Consider the following 19,355-nt stretch of genomic DNA (forward strand, 5'->3'; position numbering starts at 1 on the left):
AGTTTCATTACTTCTGGTTGTAATTCTCAAATGCTCCTGAAAGTTTTGATTTAAAAAATGTCTTTGTAAATCACTAGGACTGCACCTAGCCAACCTTAGTTTATACTGGAACAATCGCTGTGCGTAAGGGTCAAGGCTGTAAAACTCTTCTGGATGCTCGTGATCTCCAGGCCCTTAAACGTCACTGCACCTCAAACAGGCGCCAATGTCAAGGAAATAACAGAATGGGCTCAGAAATACTTCCAGAAAGCATTGTCAGTGAACACAATCCACCGTGCCATCCGCCGTGACCAGCTGAAACTCTACAGTGCAAAGAGGAAGTCATTTCTAAGCAAGCTCAACAAGCTCAGATGTTTGCACTAGGCCAAGGGTCTTTTAAAATGGAGTGTGGCAAAATGGAAAACTGTTCTGTGGTCAGATGAGTCACGTTTTGACTCTCTTTATGGAACACTAGGACGCCATGTCATCCGGACCAGAGAGGACAAGGATAACCCAAGTTGTTATCAAAGCTCCGTTCTGAAGCCTGCATCACTGATGGTATGGGGTTGCATGAGTGCTTGTGGCAGCTTGCATGTCTGGAAAGGCACCATTAATACAGAGAACTATGTTCAGGGTCTGGAACAACATATGCTCCCATCTAGACGTCGTGTCTTTCAGGGAAGACCCTGCATTTTTCAACAAGATAATGCCAGACCACATTCTGCAGCAATCACATCATGGCTACGTAGGAGAAGGAAAGGGGTACTGAAATGGCCAGCCTGCAGTCCAGATCTTTCACTTGTAGAGAACATTTGCAGAAGGTGCGACAAAGAAGGCCCAAGACGATTGAACAGTTAGAGGCCTGTATTAGACATGAATGGGAGAGCATTCCTATTTCTAAACTTGAGAAACTAGTCTCCTCTGTCCCCAGATGTCTGTTGAGTGTTGTAAGAAGGGGGGATGCCACACAGTGGTAAAAATGGCCTTGTCCCAACTTTTTGGGATTTGTTGATACCATGAAATTTTGAAACAACATATTTTCCCCTTGAAATGATAAATTCTCAGTTTAAACTTTTGATCTGTGATTTTTGTTCTATTCTAAATAAAAAATATTAGATGTTGGCACCTCCACATCATTTAAATTTGTTTAGTGTCCCCAAATTTTCCAGTTTGTATTGGCGCATTTCCACTAGGGTCTGCTTGGCGCGATACGGTTCGATTCGCGACGGTTTGTGAGTGTTTCCATTAGTACCAGGTCCCAGTTTGCCGGTACCTTCAGGTACTTTTTTCGTACCTACTCGCTCGAGGTTCTAACCGTTCCAAAGCGGTACAGTTCTGTGACGTGGAAGAACAGCATGACACTGATTGGCCAGGGAGTGTCGTCACAGGTTGCGTCACAGGAGAGCGACGCCTCCGCTATCGACTCCTCAGCCATTTTTAAAACCCAAGGAGCGAAGTCTGTTCCCTGGTCAAACGCCGAGGTACAAACCTTTCTGTTAAAGTGACCCTAAACAGTACGGCTGTTTGACAAGGATGCACATAATAGGAGGGTTAATAATCAGCGATCAAAAAATCCAGGGCGAACTGGACGGGGCCACTAGAAATGTAAAGGTTTTATCGAGGTTTCCGCGCTAATGGCCACTCATGGCTACCAGCGGTCCGTTCAGCAGTGCCGGTCCAAGCTAAAAAACTTAAAAGCCATTACTGTGTGTCTAGATGTATGTGGATGTCCGGACCGGCTGCTCTCTGTGGTGGAGGTGGTGTGGATCTGAGCTTGGATGTAGTGATGGGGAGGGTTGCCACCCTGGTCTCCCCGGGTCAGCCGCTCCCTGCCTTGAGCTGGGGGGGCAGCGAGGCTCGGTGCTCAATGAGCCAGCTAGCAAGCTGGCTCTCCTCTTCCAGAGGACACTTTCCTCTAGACCTAAGCATTCCCACCCACCCCCCCCCACACACACACACACACACGCACACACACACACACATACAGTCCTTGTACATTTAGGATTCCGGGGGCAGGCATGTACTCAGAGGTTGACGAGGTGGGCCTGCTGCCATGGTTCACCCGTCTCCTCACCACTGTCTGTACCTCAGTTTTTATTGCACTTTAGACATTGAGGGCCTTTGAGGGGACGGTGTGGACATACACTGACCAGTGGCCCGGTGCCTTGCCCACGTTTGTCCTAGCACCTGTCCCCTCAATTTTAACTGCACCATAGTATCACATACTACCACACATGCATATACACCAACACCTACACACAACACAGCACTGGGGGTGGAGGGGTGGGAAGGCCTTCCTTCACCCGCTTCCTGCTCCCTGCCGGGGCGGGGGTGGATCGCTGGCGCGGGACTGGGCTGGTGGCTTCCTAGGACTACTACCAGTCCTTGCTGGTCAAGCCATTTGCCCCCGCCGCGGAGGGCGTGCTAGTTTGGATAAGTGTGTGTCCTTGTTTCTTTTTGAATAAGTGGACGAATGAGTATGTGTTGGAGGGAGGGGATATATGGGCATGTGTGGGTAAATTTGGAGGTGTATATATGTGCACAGGAGTGTCTATGGGTGTGGTCGAATGTGTGAAGGAATTTATGTTGGGGTGAACATGCATGTAGGTGTATATGTGCAAAGGTCTACGTGTGAGGGTGAATTTGAGTGTATGTATATGTGTATGGGGGAGGGTGTGTGTATGGTAGGGGTGTATAGGGGCGAATGCAAATCTGAGTTTGAGTGTATGGGTGAGGACAGCTGGTTCTGGGACGGGGCTGGTCGTGCCCGGTTCACTCCCGGATGCTCCCCTGAGATCACTGCACCACTCCAGAGGGGGGGCGCCTTGGGGTTCCGGGGTCTGGCTTGGCTCCCCGGCAGGGGGGGGGGGGGGGGGGGGGGGGGGGGGGGGCGGTTGGCCTGCTCTCCTGGGCGGTTGGGGTTCGGGGCGGCCGGGTGCCCCTCGGCGGGAGGTGGGCCCTGCCGGGTGGTGGGTGGCATTCCGGGCGAGTGGCGCCGTGGCTTTGCCGCTGGCCCATGACGGGGGGCATCCTGGGGGGGGGCTCTGTTCCCTCTGGTTCCCCCGGATCTGCGCTCCTTGACTGGTGGGGCGCTGTCCGGGGTCTCTCTCTCCCGCCTGTGGGGGCGGGCATGTGAGGGTTTCTGGGAAGGGCGGCTCTGGTACTCCACCGCTCCTTGGGGGGCCGTGGGCGGGTGGGATTCCCGGGTCTTTCTCTGCCCGCCTCTGGCCTCTGGGGGAATGTTGTCGCAGCTATCCACCCTGGCTGGTAAGTACATTCCATACATCTATCCTATGTTGCACTTTTAGGTTGCACATAAACACACACACTCACACACACCCATACATCGCACTCATTTGTACTATATGTATTTGGTTTACTTTCTGTTCTTCTTTGCAGTGGTCATTTGAGCTGGTTGCGTGTTTTATTTTATTATTATCATTATTATTTTTATTTTTTTAATTTATTTTTTTTTCTCTTCTTCTTTCTTTTCCTGCCTCTTTGTCTTTTCCCTTTTTATTCTTTCTCTCCCCCTCTTTTCTTGGTCCACCTAACCCCAATATCACTTTGCATATTGTTATCACTATATTATATAGTTATCACTATACTATATATTATACAGAATTGTTATAATTGCCATTTAATCTGTACATAAAAACAAAGTTGTCCTCCAAAGATGGGGGGGTGGAGGTGGGCCAAAAAAAAAAAGCCATTACTGGGCGGTGAAGGACCATAACGGACGCAGCGGAGCAAACCGCAAAGACTGGAAATGGTTCCAGCAAATGGATGCCATATACGGTCACTGGCCAGCCAGTAAGGGAAGAGAAAACGTGCTGGACACGGCAATGTTGGTGCTGGAGGCCATGGAGAATGGTGAGTGTATTGTGATTTCACAGTTTTACTAGGCTCGTAAAAGATGTAATATGAACGTAATATGAACGCATCTATTGTAAACGCAAGAATTTAGAGCTGTGTTTGTAGTTAATGTTACCACCACAGTCACTACTGTACAATAGCTAGCTCTTAGCCTTGCTAGTTGCTAGTTAGCTGTAGCCATAAACAAAGCATGAGCAGCGATGACGTGCTACACATTTTGTGCAGTTACGCTATATTGTTGTTGCTTTCACGGGAATGCTTGTGTTTAATATTTGTTATTTTTTACGTTCAAGATTCCCCTTCCACTGACGAGGCGAGCGGAGTTGGCGGAAAATGTTTCCTTCAACCGGGCTTTCCTCGGGGTGCTTGGCGAACTTGTGAACACCATGCGAGACAGACGCCAGTAAAAGCACACAAAATGTTGCTTGTAGTACTATAAATATTTATTTCATATAAAGCTATACGTTATTTTTAGGTAATTTGCTTTTTGCACTTTTTTTTTACTATAACTATATTATTTACATATTTTGTACTTTAAATATCTATATTTCATAATAAAGTTTGATTTCATTTGATTGTATGACTGATGCTTTTTATGCAGGGTGTGTTCAGCCTGTTTGAGTAATACCAAATTATTACCAATAATTAGAGCAACCACATACAATAATGAAGATAAAGATAAATAAGATACAATAATGGTATGTGTTAAGGGGCATCGACCGGTGTTGTGGTCGCATACAAATGATGTCACGACACTACAACCCGCGCGCCAACAGCGACTCCACCCACATTGTGGTGGTCCACCATTGTAATGGAAACACAACGCGACCGTACCGTTCCGTTGCGATCCGTATCGAACCATACCGCGCCAAGCAGGCCCTAGTGGAAATGCGCCATATGTGTAAACCATATAGTACGGTTTTTTAGATTGAAAAAAAAACTAATGCCTACTAGTAAGTAGTTTTATTTCTGAATATGTTGTGATTTTCAATTTCTTAAATTACAGATGGCGAATAGTAGTACATGGTGGCATTGACGGCTTTAGTCGTCTAATTGTGTACCTTAATGTTGCCACCAACAACCGGGCCTCAACAGTCATGGGGAGCTTCTTTGAAGCAGTCAATACCTATAATAATAATAATAATAATAATAATCTTTATTTGTATGGCACCTTTCATACATACATGCAACTCAAAGTGCTTTACAGTATAAATAAAATAAACATTAAAAGGAGATAAGACAAAAAGACAAAAGGAAAATGTTAAAAGAAATTAAAGATAAAAATATAAAAATAACATAAAAAGTAAAAAGGTAAAGTAAATAAGATAATAAGAAGTAAAGTAAATAAGATAAAACTATTTAGATAATTGGATTTAAAAATAATAGACAACAATGTAATAAAGTAAATAAGATTGAGAATTTCTTAACTAAAAGCGGATCTAAACAGGAATGTTTTGAGACTGTTCTTAAAACTATGCAAGGATGAAATGCCTCTGAGCTCTTCAGGAAGAGAATTCCAGAGCTTTGGGCCATAGTGGCTAAAAGCACCCTCGCCAATCTTTAATCGGCTTTTAGGAATCACCAGTAGATTACTGTTTGAAGACCTGAGAGACCTGACTGGAACATATCTAACCATCATTTCACTGAGGTAAAGAGGGGCAAGACCATGAATACATTTAAAAACCATCACTAGAACCTTAAAATCTATTCTAAAGCTGACAGGTAACCAGTGCAGTGAGTGGAGTGCAGGTGTAATATGATCTCTCTTTCTCCTGCGGGTCAGAACCCTTGCAGCCGCGTTCTGAACTCTCTGTAGGTGCGAAATAGAGCTCTTTGGAAGAGCAGATAGAACAGCATTACAATAATCTAGCCTTGATGTGATAAATGCATGGACAAGTTTTTCACTGTCAGCAGGAGAGAGCATATCTCGTACCTTAGTGATGTTTCGAAGGTGAAAGTAAGCTGTCTTGCATGTAGTCATGATGTGTGATTTGAAGTTGAGCTCATTATCAAAGGTGACGCCCAGGTTCTGTCCATGTCTGTATATCCATGTCTGTATATCCATGTCTGTATATCATCTATGCAGTCAAACAGTGAGCAAATTGATTTTAGGGCTTTAGGTTCTAGCGAGATATACAGTTGAGTGTCATCTGCATATTGATGATAACTAATACCATGTTTTTTAATGATGTGTGGTAACGGAAGCATATATAGGTTGAATAGTAAGGGCCCAAGAATTGATCCTTGGGGGACGCCACAAGTTATTTTTTGACGTGTGGAGGAAGAGGTACCTAATGCTACATAGTAATCACGCCCAGTTAGGTATGATCTAAACCAGTCTAAGACTAAGCCACTAAGGCCTACCCAGCTCTGTAGTCGATCAAGAAGTATTTCATGATCAACGGTGTCAAAAGCGGCGCTTAAATCTAGCAGAAAAAGGACTGAGAGTTTGCCTCCATCCTTATTCAATCTCAAGTCATTTACTACCTTAACTAGGGCTGTTTCAGTGCTGTGGAGAGCTCTGAAACCAGATTGAAAAGTGTCATTTATTTGATTTACTTTGACATAGTCATTCAACTGGATTGACACTACTTTTTCAATTATTTTGCTAAGAAAGGAAAGGTTAGATATAGGTCAATAATTATTAAGAATTGTGGGATCAAGATTTCTGTTCTTTAATAGTGGTTTAACCATTGCAGTTTTAAAAATTTTAGGGAATTCACCCAATTTCAGAGACTGATTAACAATCGTTAGAACTTCATTTGCTAATGAGCTCAGAACCTGCTTGAAAAAGCTTGCTGGTAAAGGGTCCAGTTCACAAGTAGAGGATTTTAGTGATGAGATCACATCAAGTAGTGTTACCATGTCAACTTCTTGGAAATAAGACATATTAAAGTTAGGCTGAGTAACTGATGTAAGGGTTGATGGTCTATTAGTGCTTGTTGCTATGTTCTGCCTTATACTAGTAATCTTGTCCTTAAAAAATATAGCAAACTCCTCACATTTTTCAACTGAAACAGTCTCAGGGAAGCTACAGGAGGTGGGGTTTACTAGCAGATCTATGCTTCTGAACAAGACAGCTGAGTTATTATTGGATGAATTTATTAAGGTAGAGAAATAGTTTTTCCTTGCTGATTTCACTTCACTGTTGTAATTCTGCAATGTTGTTTTATAAATATCAAAATGTACTTGCAATTTTGACTTTCGCCAACATCTCTCAGCCTGCCTACAATCTTGCCTAAATTTTACAATAGATGGAGTGTTTCTCCAGGGCATCTTAATTTTACCAGAGATTATTTTAGTTACCTTTGGTGCCACAGCATCAATACAGTTCCTAACTCTGTGTGTGAATGTTTCAACTAGCTCATTCCCATTTTCTGAGAGGGGAGGGAGGGACTGTATCATGTCTGTGAAGGCCACGGCACTGCCAGCACTGAGATAACGCTTGGTTATTGTACGCTTTTCACTGAGTGTTCTAGTAGATAATGACATATTGAAAAATACACCAAAATGGTCAGAGATTGCAACATCAGTAATTTCAGTATTATTAACCTCTATACGTTTAGAAATGATCAAATCTAAAATGTGGCCATGCTTATGAGTTGGGCCTGATACATGCTGTATGAGATCAAAAGAGTTAAGCATCCTCATGAACTCTGAAGTGATTGGATTTGTGGATATATCCATATGAATATTAAAATCCCCAGCAATTAAAACAATCAAAATCAACCAAAATCCTTGAAAGCATTTCCTCAAAATCCTCAAGAAAATCTGCATGTAGTCTGGGAGGATGATAGACAACAACCAAAAGAACTGAATAAGTACTGTTGAGATGTACTGCCAGATATTCAAATGTAGGATGTTCCCCCAATAAGATCTGCTTACAACGGAATGCTTTATGGTAAAAACATGCAACACCACCACCTCTCTTATTTACTCTGGAGACATTAAAGTAGTTAAAGTCGGGAGGCGAAGCCTCATTTAGCACTATTGCTCCATTGCTATCAAGCCAAGTCTCTGTTAGAAAAAGAAAGTCCAGACAGTAATCTTCAATTAATTTAGCTATTACAAAAGACTTGTTTGTGAGTGAGCGGACATTTAGTAAGGAGACTTTGAAGACTTGGTGTGTTTGATCAGCATCACTTACATCACTTGTGCATTTCACTGGGATCAAATTTTGTTTGTTACAATGTTTTGTGCCCTTGTGTTTTCTTCTGATCACATTTTTATTTCGATTCTGAGAGCCATGCCACCGGCTATTTAAAAGAACTGGAATGTAGCACTGACTAGGAGCATGGGTTCCAGTGTGTCAGACCTGAGAAATCACTGAGTGTGCAAGAGAAGTAGGTGAGTTCCTACAAGACTGTAGATTGTAGTGTTGCGGAACCTCTTCAATCTCCTGGAGTTTACCTCTGAGACTGTGGACAGATTCTCTGACAGGAGATGGTGGGCTCCTGTGACTGACATTACTGCTGGCGGTTGGGTGCAGGTTCCGCATGTGAGTGATTCCATACATCAGATTATCCACAAGCATTTGAGTCCCAGCCCTGTTAGGGTGAAGCTGATCAGGTTTAAAAAGCTCAGGACGCCTCCAAAAGATTTTGAAATTGTCAATGAAGTTTATCTTCCGATGTGCACAGGCTGTAGTGAGCCAGCTGTTTAGAGCCAGCAGTCTGGTAAAGTGACCACTGCCTCGACGTGCAGTTGGTATCGGTCCAGAAATGAACACTTCACACCGGGAAAACTCCAGAATGTCGAGCAGATGGTTAAAATCCTGTTTCAGAATCTCAGACTGTTGTTTGTAAACATCGCTAGAGCCGACATGTACAATCAGTCTTTCCGTAGCTGGATGGTCATGCAATATGTGTGGAATCATGGGTATCACTTCACAGACAGTAACACGAGGAAAGCAAAAGGCCTTAATACTGTTGCTCCATACATCTCTGATGACTGAGTCCCCAATTAGCAGCGTTTTGGGCTGTGGCGGTGTTCCTCGTCTCCTTTCACCGTTAATGCCTCGGCGGCTAACGTGTTGTGGTTTTCATCTTCATCCCTTCATAGTTTGTTTACATTACAGTAATGAATCAACAGCTTATCATAATTCATATATATTTTGAGAAGTCAAAGTATTAATCAAATCTCTAATATTAATCACTATATGTTTTGCTTACATTATATTATTGATCAAGTTGTTTGTTAGTAAGAATGACGGTGTAAGCGCTTGTGTGCCTTCCAATACTCTATGCGTTTGCAGTAGGCTAAAAATGGGATGTGTAAGAGAAGGCTCACTGTGACCTTATGTGGTAAGGCCAGGTAGTAAGACCTCGCTTCCAGAATAGAGACAGCTGTAGGTTGAATTATGGAATGTGCAGTTCCTATGTTTAGGAAGGAAAGCATATATAATGGTGAAAAGAGCAGACAGCTTCAGAGCTGCACATGGGGTGACATGATTAGGTAATGTGAGCTCTCCAGAGATCTCTGTATTAAATTAATTAATAGGCCTATGTGTATTTTTTTAATAAAAGGCTAAAGACAAGACTGGTAATGTTTTCTTTTGCAATCAACGAACACGCTGCGCTAAGGTAAGAAGGTTAAGCGCAACATTTTGGTGAGCCCCGACGTGATTGCAAAATAATTTGAAACTTTTTTCTTTTCATCTAATGACTGACAGTTTGACCGTGCCGGCACAACAATAGTGGTAAAGCAGAACCTGTTAAAACAAATCTGCAAAATTTGAATTGTAACTAAATTGTGGTGAACTGACAGTACTTGGATGATTCTAAATTAAATCCAGTCTTGTCTGAAAAGGTAAAAGTATAAGTATACTATGGAAAATGGGTTTGAGTCCCATAAAGGTGATTTTAGGGTTCGAGTCCCTACCGGCAAAATGAAAGCTAACAAGTTTTTGTGTAATAATGAAAACTAACAAGTTTTTATTTAAGGTTTATTCCGTGGTGTGGCGGCCGATCCGTTCTTTTGACGAGAGGAACGAGACCTACGCAAGTTCGAGTCTTGCTAGCTAGGTATTGATATTAACCTTTGGATCTTGAGGAGTCCATAAATTAATATTATTTCGATAAAGCAAAAAGCCGGATAATGCACCTGAATTGATTGAGGATGGTAAAACCTCACGGTGTCAGAACGGAACTCTCGTTCTATATTTAGAACTTCTGGGTGAGTATCTGTTTTTATCAACGTATGTAACTGGTGAGGAAAATGCAAGTTTTATAAATGGTTTTAAGTAGAATATAATGTTAGTTTTAAGGGTATGGAATACCTTAGTGGAACAGATGAGTGTGACTAGTAAAGTGATTTATACTATTGAAGAATATCATAAGCAGTGTGATATTTGAAGGGCTGGCTGTTATGTGACAGTATGGGTGACCAACACAGAATCGTGTGTCCTCAGATGTAATTAATTATAAAATATTGGAGTCTCGTATGTAATATGTGACTCCTCCCTCATTCGTATTTAATTTATTCAGGTTTCCCCTTTGGTTTGGTCCTGCATATATTTAGTATCAGCTGTACCTTGTGTCTTTGGCGATTACGTTGAGTATTCATTTGCATAGTAAGTAAGGTGTGCTGTGGGTCATTTTGTATAATTAAGTCTATTGCATCTGTTTCTGTTCCATGCATTGTTTGCATATTGTATATAAGTTCTCCTTGTGTCTGGTCGGTAAAGCTTAGTGATCGTGCGTGGATATTTTCTCGTTCTGAGATTACTTGTGTTTTACTTCCGAGTTAAATTTCTCAATTTTGCACCCTCCCCTAGTCTCAGACTATACTTTGTAGGTTCATATATTGTCATTGTTTGAGTGTTGAATATGTTTCAGGCCAACCCATAGTCTAAAACTATACTTTAGGGATCATAAAACAACTCCGGTTGTTAATAAGTTTGTGTGTCGTTTATTGTGTTGAATAAGTTGGGTTCGCTATGCTGACGGTCTTTTTATACTTTAAATGGTTGCTGGGTTTGTCCTGTTAATGACAGTTGTTTCTCTGTATCCCATATATATATTGGCTATAAGTCATCGGATAAATTTCTTCCTTCGTTGTTTAACAAATAGCATAGTATGTGCTTTGTCTGAGGTGTTCTAGTTTTGATTGTAAGTGGGTGTATTTAATTTCCTCATAATTTCTTATATCTTAACGCTAGGTTATGTCATATAGTATTGAAATCAGGATTGTTTGTACACAGTATGGGTTTTGTCTCTCCTCTGTATTTAGTAACTAAGTAATCAATCTTAGTTGAACGTCTAGAGAAATGCCTCAGCGTGCACCTGTTGTGTAGGGACAGTGTGCCTAGACAAGCAGACGAGCAAGCAAAAAGTAAAATTTCATTCGTGTATTTGCCTCCGCCTCTTAACCAAGAATTGTTACATCGTCGCAAAATAGACCAAATGGCTAAAGTGCACACGTTTAACTCATAAATTATCAAACGCGGAGAAGATTTAGCTCTGTGACACATGTACAAATACTGTTTGGGGGTTGTTCATAATCAACTAGAAGGAGTTGGGTCTACACAGCAGATATTCAGGAAGATACACCACAGCCACCGTATGAGTTAAACTCGGTAATGCCCACTAACTAAGTTATCCAGGAATTAATGTAAAAACAGGAATCGTACAAATAGAAAAAAAATCGACGACGTGGAGTTTAAAACGCGCGAGTTACCCTTGACACTGAATATTAGTATTTAAGGCAAAAAAAAAAAAAAGGAACGCATGCCGTGGGGTGAAGTGTAAACTGCGTTTTAAAAGAGACTTGGATGGAGTGATTATAAATAGCACACACACAGCGAAGTGACTTGACTGAGGTAGACATGTCAGTGAAACGGTGAGGTATTTGGATAGCTAAAACTGGACAAGCTGACAGCAGCTAGAGAGCTTGGCTCTGGGACACTTAGAGGAGTGGTGGTAATTATAATAATAATAAAAATAAATACTTGAAATCGTTTATACTGAGGGCCTTAAAAAGATAATCTAGGAAAGTAGCTTTTTGAATAATAATCAAGGTTTCTATGTTTTTCTAATGTTGGAATAGGTCTGTATGTTGTCAGTTTAATATGAGAAACCTGATGCCAGGTAAAGTGACTAGGAAATGTTAAATAATAATAATAAGAATACTTTGTATTGGTATAGCACCTTTCAAACATACATGCAACTCAAAGTGTTTTATAGAATAGACAAAAAAGAAAAATGTTAAAAGAAATTAAAGATAAAAGAAATCAAACATAATAAAAGAATGTAATAGAGTAACAAATTATAAGATAATATTGCAATAAAGAAAGTAAGATGCCAATTAGAACAGAGTTGGAGTTTCTTAATTTAAAAAAGCAGATCTAAACAGGAAGATGTTGAAACTCTTCTTGAAGCTGTGCAGAGATAAAATGTCTCTGAGCAAGCTGTTGCACTCTAAAAGATCTCAGAGCACAGGGGATCTGCCCCAGAGACCTCAATATGTCCCCTAAGTGTATTATTTTATACAGTAGTATCAACAGTATGGGTTTAACCTAAATTTTAGAAGAAGTGGTTTTGGGAAGGGGCAAGGAAGGTCACAGTGATCCTGGCAACTTCGTTGTGGCAGGTGGGGTGGATGTTCTCTTTCTGTTCAGGAGAGTCATTGAGCGAAAAAGTGTCCCCACAAAACCGTAGGATGGAGGAGGGCCAGAGGTCAGAGGTCCAGCACCAAACCCTTCTGCAGTACCAGGGCAATGGCGGGGCCCTGATGAGAACTCGGACAGCAAAGCTACGGCAAACCCTATGTTGTCCCTCACTGGCGGTACTCAAAGACTATCATTTCTGGCTGGAGAATATCAAAGTCTGCACAGAACTGTTCAAATGACTGTACAATGCGGCCAGCAGGCCACTAAACACAGGTTCCTGAGATCAAAGACTGCACCTGTTAACCTGTGGAAGAGACATTACAAATGCACTGTTTACAGACAGCAGACACCTGATGTCCACAGACTGGCCTCCACGGTTGCTATCTACAGGGGTTTCCTGAAGTCTCACTCATGAGCCGCGAGGGGCGTCCACTCCCAGTTCATTTCTTGGTAGCCAGATCACTTTGATTGAACCTTTGTCCTGCCACCCGACCCATTTCATGTTATTTTGTCTTATGACATAGGAGGGGATCCAATTCATGGGAGGAATTTGAAGAACAGCTACAGGATCAGGTAAACTAGGTTACTGGGGCCTGAGGGGCGGCAACCCTGCAAAGCTGAGACATGTGCAACAGTGCTGGTAGATAATGGGAGATTCCGCCACTCCACAAATCTAATTATCTTCACACCCTGGACACATGGGTAAGGAGTAGGTAAGCATGATAAGGAAACCAGTACAACAAAGCATCGGGTAACAACTAACTTTCTGAGTGTGAGCTAATTTAAATCTTGTAATAACTAGTGTATTAAAATAACTTCATTTGATTAGTATTTTTATCTCAAAGAAGGACTTATTTTAAGTTTAAGGACTTAAAGTTTAATTTATTAAACAAAAACAGACATTGGCATAGGCTGTGGACTGATTACTGATTAAAACTTATTACTCTTTTTAGAAGTTTCTGAAATACATTCCTGAATGAAAATGTACTCATCAAACGGGAAATCAGATATGAAAAACATCAGTAGAAAATTAAACACCTGGATGAGTGAAGTGGGTATTGTGATGTATTGTATGTAGTTGTAGTTCAGCTACTTACCACTTGATGGCACCCTTGTTATGTAACCGAACCTAGAACAAGAAAAGAAGAGTTGAAGTGTGCGTGACTCATGGAGTAAAGAGAACAGTCTCGTGAAATCTGTCTCTGTGTATTACTACCATAAACACCACAAAACATTACATGGTGTCAGAAGTGAACAAGTAAAACTATGGAGCAACTGAAACCTCCAAATAGTCTGAGCTTCGAGGGGAACGTCGCTGAAAATTGGAGAATATGGATTCAAAAGTTCGATCTCTATCTCATCGCATCTGGGCTAGCGGAGAAGAGTGAAGAAAGGAAGTGTGCAACGTTTCTACATGTGGCCGGAGATGAAGCCTTGAAGGTATATAACTCAATGGAATTTGGTGAGGGAGAATTGGATTTGAAGGCGCTGAAAGAAAGCTTTAAAAAATACTGTGAACCAAGAAAGAATGTAACTTACCTGAGACATATCTTCTTCACGAGAGCGCAAGGAAAAAACGAAACCATTGACGCATACGTGACTGATTTGAAAAATAAGGCTAAAGATTGTGGATTTGGAGCTTTGACAGATGAACTAATAAAAGACCGCATAGTGTGTGGAGTTAACAATGACATAGTGAGGGCAAGACTCTTACGAGAAGAGGACTTGGATGTGAAAAGAGCATTAGACATTTGTCGAGCTAACGAAGTTACTCAAAGTCACATGAAAGCTCTGCAAGAGGAATCAGACATCGCAGTGAACAAAATAACAAAAATAAAGCCCAGAGCTAAGCAAGATAGCATGCATGTAAAAAGTGCTAGGAAAGGCAATGATGAATGCACCAGATGTGGATACACACACGAGCCAAGGAAATGTCCTGCATACGGAAAAGTGTGCAACGAATGCTCAAGAAAGAATCATTTCGGCCGTATGTGCAAAACACCAAAACAAAAGGGCAACACAAAGAAAACAGAGAGAAAAGTTCATGAATTGGAACAGGAAGAAAATGCTGAAATGTTCCTAGGGTGCATTGAAATGAAAGAAAATGTGCCAATCAAACGAATGGATGAAGTTTCTGCAAAGGAAAAGGAAAATCAGGAATGGACACAAGCACTGAAAATAAATAACCATGCATTGACATTTAAGCTAGACACAGGAGCAGAGTGCAATGTATTGCCATATAAAGAATATGAGAAAGTAGCAAACAAGAAAGCACTGCTGAAATCCAAGTGCAAGCTTGTTACCTATTCTGGCCACACGATGGAGCCAAAAGGCAAGGCAAAGCTCAAGTGTTACCACAAAGACAAAGAATATAAGCTGGAATTCCAAGTTGTTGAGGGTAATTCAACAGCAATTATTGGCAGAGATGCATGCACAGAGCTTGGGCTGATCAAAAGAGTGTTCAAAATAGGAAATGAGGACGACATCTTAGGTGAATATGAAGATTTATTCACAGGCTTAGGATGTGTTCCAGGATTGCACCATATCCAGCTGTACAAAGATGTTCCACCAGTCATTCATCCACCACGCAAAGTACCTGTAGCATTGAAAAACAGAGTCAAAGAAGAACTAAACAGGATGGAAAACATTGGAGTCATTGTGAGACAAACAGAGCCCACTGACTGGGTAAATAGCATGGTGACTGTAGACAAACCAAACAAATTAAGGATTTGTATTGACCCACAAGACTTGAACAAAGCGATACGCCGAGAACATTATCCACTACGCACAGTTGAAGAGATAGTCGCGGAAATGCCTAAGGCCAAAGTGTTCTCTGTACTTGATGCCAACCATGGCTTCTGGCAAGTGCAACTCGATGACAAAAGCTCCAAACTGTGTACTTTCAACACTCCGTTTGGAAGGTATCGTTTCCTCAGACTACCTTTTGGTATCTCATCTGCTCCGGAGGTGTTTCAAAAGTGCATCGCACAGCGTCTAGAAGACCTGGAGGGAGTCGTGAACATTGTTGATGACATTCTTGTTTGGGGAGAAAATATGGAGCAGCATGACAAACGACTGAGACAGCTTTTAGACAGAATCAGGAGCATCAACCTGAAACTGAATCGAGCGAAGTGCAAGATCAGGATGACTGAAGTCAGCTATGTTGGACATGTCTTGTCAGCAGACGGATTGAAACCCGACCCAGAAAAGGTCAGAGCGATACAGGACATGCCCGAACCAGAAGATAAAGCAGCTCTGATGAGGTTCCTGGGAATGCTGCAATATCTGGCGAAATTCATACCGAATCTGGCAGAAGTGAGTGCACCGGTGAGAAAACTGCTGGAAAGTGACACAGCATGGCATTGGGACTTTGAGCAGCAAGAGAGCTTCGGAAAACTCAAGTCACTGGTGAGTAACACTCCAGTATTGAGATACTTTGATGTCAGTAAAGACGTCACGCTGTCAGTAGACGCAAGTTCTGAAGGATTAGGGGCCGTGATACTGCAAGGAGGACAGCCTGTAGCATTTGGATCGAGGTCTCTCACTGAGTGTCAGAAAAGATACGCTTAGATTGAGAAAGAGCTTTTAGCTATCGTCTTTGGATGTGAGAAATTCAACCAGTACATTTATGGGAAATCTGTGCATGTTGAAACAGACCATAAACCTCTAGAGACAGTGTTCAAAAAGTCACTACAGAAAGCCCCTCCTCGATTACAAAGAATGCTCATGAGACTGCAACCCTATGACCTAAAAGTGAAATACAAACCTGGCAAAGAGTTGTATATTGCAGATACACTGAGCCGTGCCTATCTCAAAGAGCACACCGAACCACTATTGGAAGAGGAATTACAAGTTCATGTGTTGTCAACTTACCTGCCAATCTCAACTGAGAGGCTAAATGCCTTCAGGACAGCAACAGCAGCAGATGAAGAGATGCGACTGGTGATGAACTGCGTACAGACAGGATGGCCTGCAGAAATCAGATACGTTCCATCAGAAGTCAGGAAGTATTGGACTTTCAGAGAAGAGCTCACATGCTCTGATGGCCTACTCTTCAAAAGCTCAAGAGTTGTGGTACCGCATAGCTTGAGGTCAGACATGCTGGAGAGAATTCATGAGTCTCACCTAGGCATCGTGAAATGCAAAGAAAGAGCCAGAGATGTCATGTACTGGACAGGAATGGCAAAAGACATTGAGGATGTTGTTACGCAGTGTTCAGTCTGCAATATGTTTAAACGCAATAACACCAAAGAACCACTCATCAGCCATGAAATACCAGACAGAGCATGGGCGAAAGTTGGCGTTGATCTGTTTCACTACAACCAAGGTGATTATCTGATGTGTGTGGATTACTTCTCCAAGTTTCCAGAGATCGCTAAGCTCACACAAACAACAAGTGGACATGTAGTGACAGCTCTCAAGTCCATCTTCTCAAGACATGGAATTCCTGATGAAGTAGTGTCGGACAATGGTCCACAATTCTCAAGTGCAGAATTCAGAGCGTTCACACAGAATTGGGAATTCGTACACACCACATCCAGCCCAGGATTTCCACAGTCTAATGGACAAAGTGAAAGAGCAATTCAGACAGTGAAAAATCTGTTAAAGAAAGCTGCAGAGTGCCAGAACGACCCATACATTGCTTTGATGGAGTACAGAAATGCACCACTAGATGGTGTTAAGCTATCTCCTGCTCAGTTGTTAATGGGACGTAGACTGAAAACAAAATTGCCTACATCAACTCAGCTCCTGAAACCGCAAGTACACGAGAAAGCACACAAACACATCAAAGACAGGCAGCTGAAACAGAAACATTACTTTGATAGTGGAGCAACACCTCTACCAGTTCTCGAGGAAGGTGAAATAGTCAGAGTAAAAGTGAAAGACAACTGGCAACCAGCAACGGTGTTGAAAAGTCACGATACGCCAAGATCCTTTGTCATCAAAACACCTGATGGAAACACCTACAGAAGAAACAGGCGACACCTGCTGAAAACCAGAGAAAAGACTTTCACAACACTGAGTCCTCCACATCTGGAAGACTATGATCCAGGAGAAAGACAACCTGCAGAACATGATGCATCAGTCCAGACACCAGCATCGTCACCTGTGAAAATATCTGCAACACCTACCTTGAATGAAGAAGTGGTGAAGAGGTCACGAGTGGGCAGAGGGATCAAACCACCATCACGTTATTCTCCATGAACTTAAGTCATGAAAGAAAGAAAGAAAGTTTTGTGTTGTTATTCTGTTTCTATAAGGCATTGTTTAAGTTGTGAATTTTAAGTAAGAGAAATACTGCCAAGTAACATTTAGTTGTACGGTTGTACTATGAAGTAAGTGTTTATTTAGTAAAAGAAATTATATGTTTTGGTGTTCAAAGACAAGTCAATAATTAACAGAAGTTTCGACAGGATAGAACTGTTCAGGGTATATCTGTCTTAAGGAGAGAGATGTGATGTATTGTATGTAGTTGTAGTTCAGCTACTTACCACTTGATGGCACCCTTGTTATGTAACCGAACCTAGAACAAGAAAAGAAGAGTTGAAGTGTGCGTGACTCATGGAGTAAAGAGAACAGTCTCGTGAAATCTGTCTCTGTGTATTACTACCATAAACACCACAAAACATTACAGGTATCATGGACGTGTGGAGAGAACTGAACCCGACGAGCCGAGATTACACACATTACTCACGTGCTCATGATGTCTATTCACGTATCGACTACTTTTTTATGCTTAAAGGAGATCTCTTCAGGGTGAACAAATGTGAAATAGGACTCAGCACAATTTCAGATCATGGACCCGTTTATATGTCTATTCATTTGAATCATAAAAAGGGATTCACACTATGGAGACTGAACTCAAACATTCTAAATAATACGGCTATAAAAGATAAATTGAAAAGTGAAATCAAATTGTACCTGGAAAATAATGATAATGGAGAAATATCCCCACCCATTCTCTGGGATGCATTAAAAGCAGTGATGAGAGGCAGAATAATAGCCATCTCCGCATATGAAAAGAAAACTAAAGAATTAAAACTTAAAAAATTAGAGGAGGAATTAAAGATACTTCAGAAGGAGCACACAAAATCACTCAAGGAGGATTTAAAACACAAGATGATAAAAATAAAAAAAGAAATAGACGAAATTAATACCCAGGAAGTTCAAAAAAAGCTCCTCTTTGTAAAGCAGCAATACTATGAGGCAGGTGGGAAATCACTGAAACTACTATCATACAGGTTAAGAAAACAACAATCAGATAGAACTATATACAAAATAAGAAATATAGAAACAAAGGGAATAGAAACTAACCCAGAGAAAATACAACAGTGCTTTCAAAAATATTACAAAACACTATATTCACAACCACAGACAAGTAATAGGTAGATAGGTAGAAATAGATGCCTTTCTGTCCCAGATTAATCTCCCAAGGATCACGGATGAGCAAAACGCGAAATTAGTAGCTAAAATAACAAAAGAAGAAATATACTCGGCAATTAAGAGAATGAAAGGGGGTAAATCACCAGGGACGGATGGTTTTCCCACAGAATGGTACAAAACAATGCAAGATCAAATAATTCCAACATTAGTAAAAACATTCAACTGGATTCTAGAAAACAAAATCCCCCCACCCTCGTGGAGCGAGGCAATTATTTCGATCATACCTAAAGAGGGGAGGGACAAATTGGAGTGTGAGAATTACCGCCCTGTGAGTCTCCTAAACAATGATTATAAATTGTTCACTTCCATAATATCCAGACGAATAGAAGAGATATTACCAATACTAATACATGAAGACCAGACCGGATTTATTAGACACAGACAGACCCAAGATAATATTAGGAAAACATTACATGTTATGAAACATATCACGGAACAAAAACTGGAG

General features: G+C 41.5%; 1 long non-coding RNA gene across 1 annotated transcript in view; it reads right to left on the reverse strand.

The window, feature by feature from the left end:
• The window catches only part of LOC143481771 (uncharacterized), an 89,265-nt gene that overhangs the window by 19,799 nt on the left and 50,111 nt on the right, over positions 1-19,355 (reverse strand). The window contains exons 3-5 of the long non-coding RNA XR_013122066.1: positions 17,956-17,987; positions 17,596-17,669; positions 13,561-13,592 (exon numbers count right to left, since the gene is read on the reverse strand). This is a non-coding gene — a long non-coding RNA (uncharacterized LOC143481771). The remainder of the gene's footprint in view (positions 1-13,560; positions 13,593-17,595; positions 17,670-17,955; positions 17,988-19,355) is intronic.

Source organism: Brachyhypopomus gauderio, chromosome 18, assembly GCF_052324685.1.
Source record: "Brachyhypopomus gauderio isolate BG-103 chromosome 18, BGAUD_0.2, whole genome shotgun sequence".
In the NCBI taxonomy this organism is placed as follows: domain Eukaryota; kingdom Metazoa; phylum Chordata; class Actinopteri; order Gymnotiformes; family Hypopomidae; genus Brachyhypopomus; species Brachyhypopomus gauderio.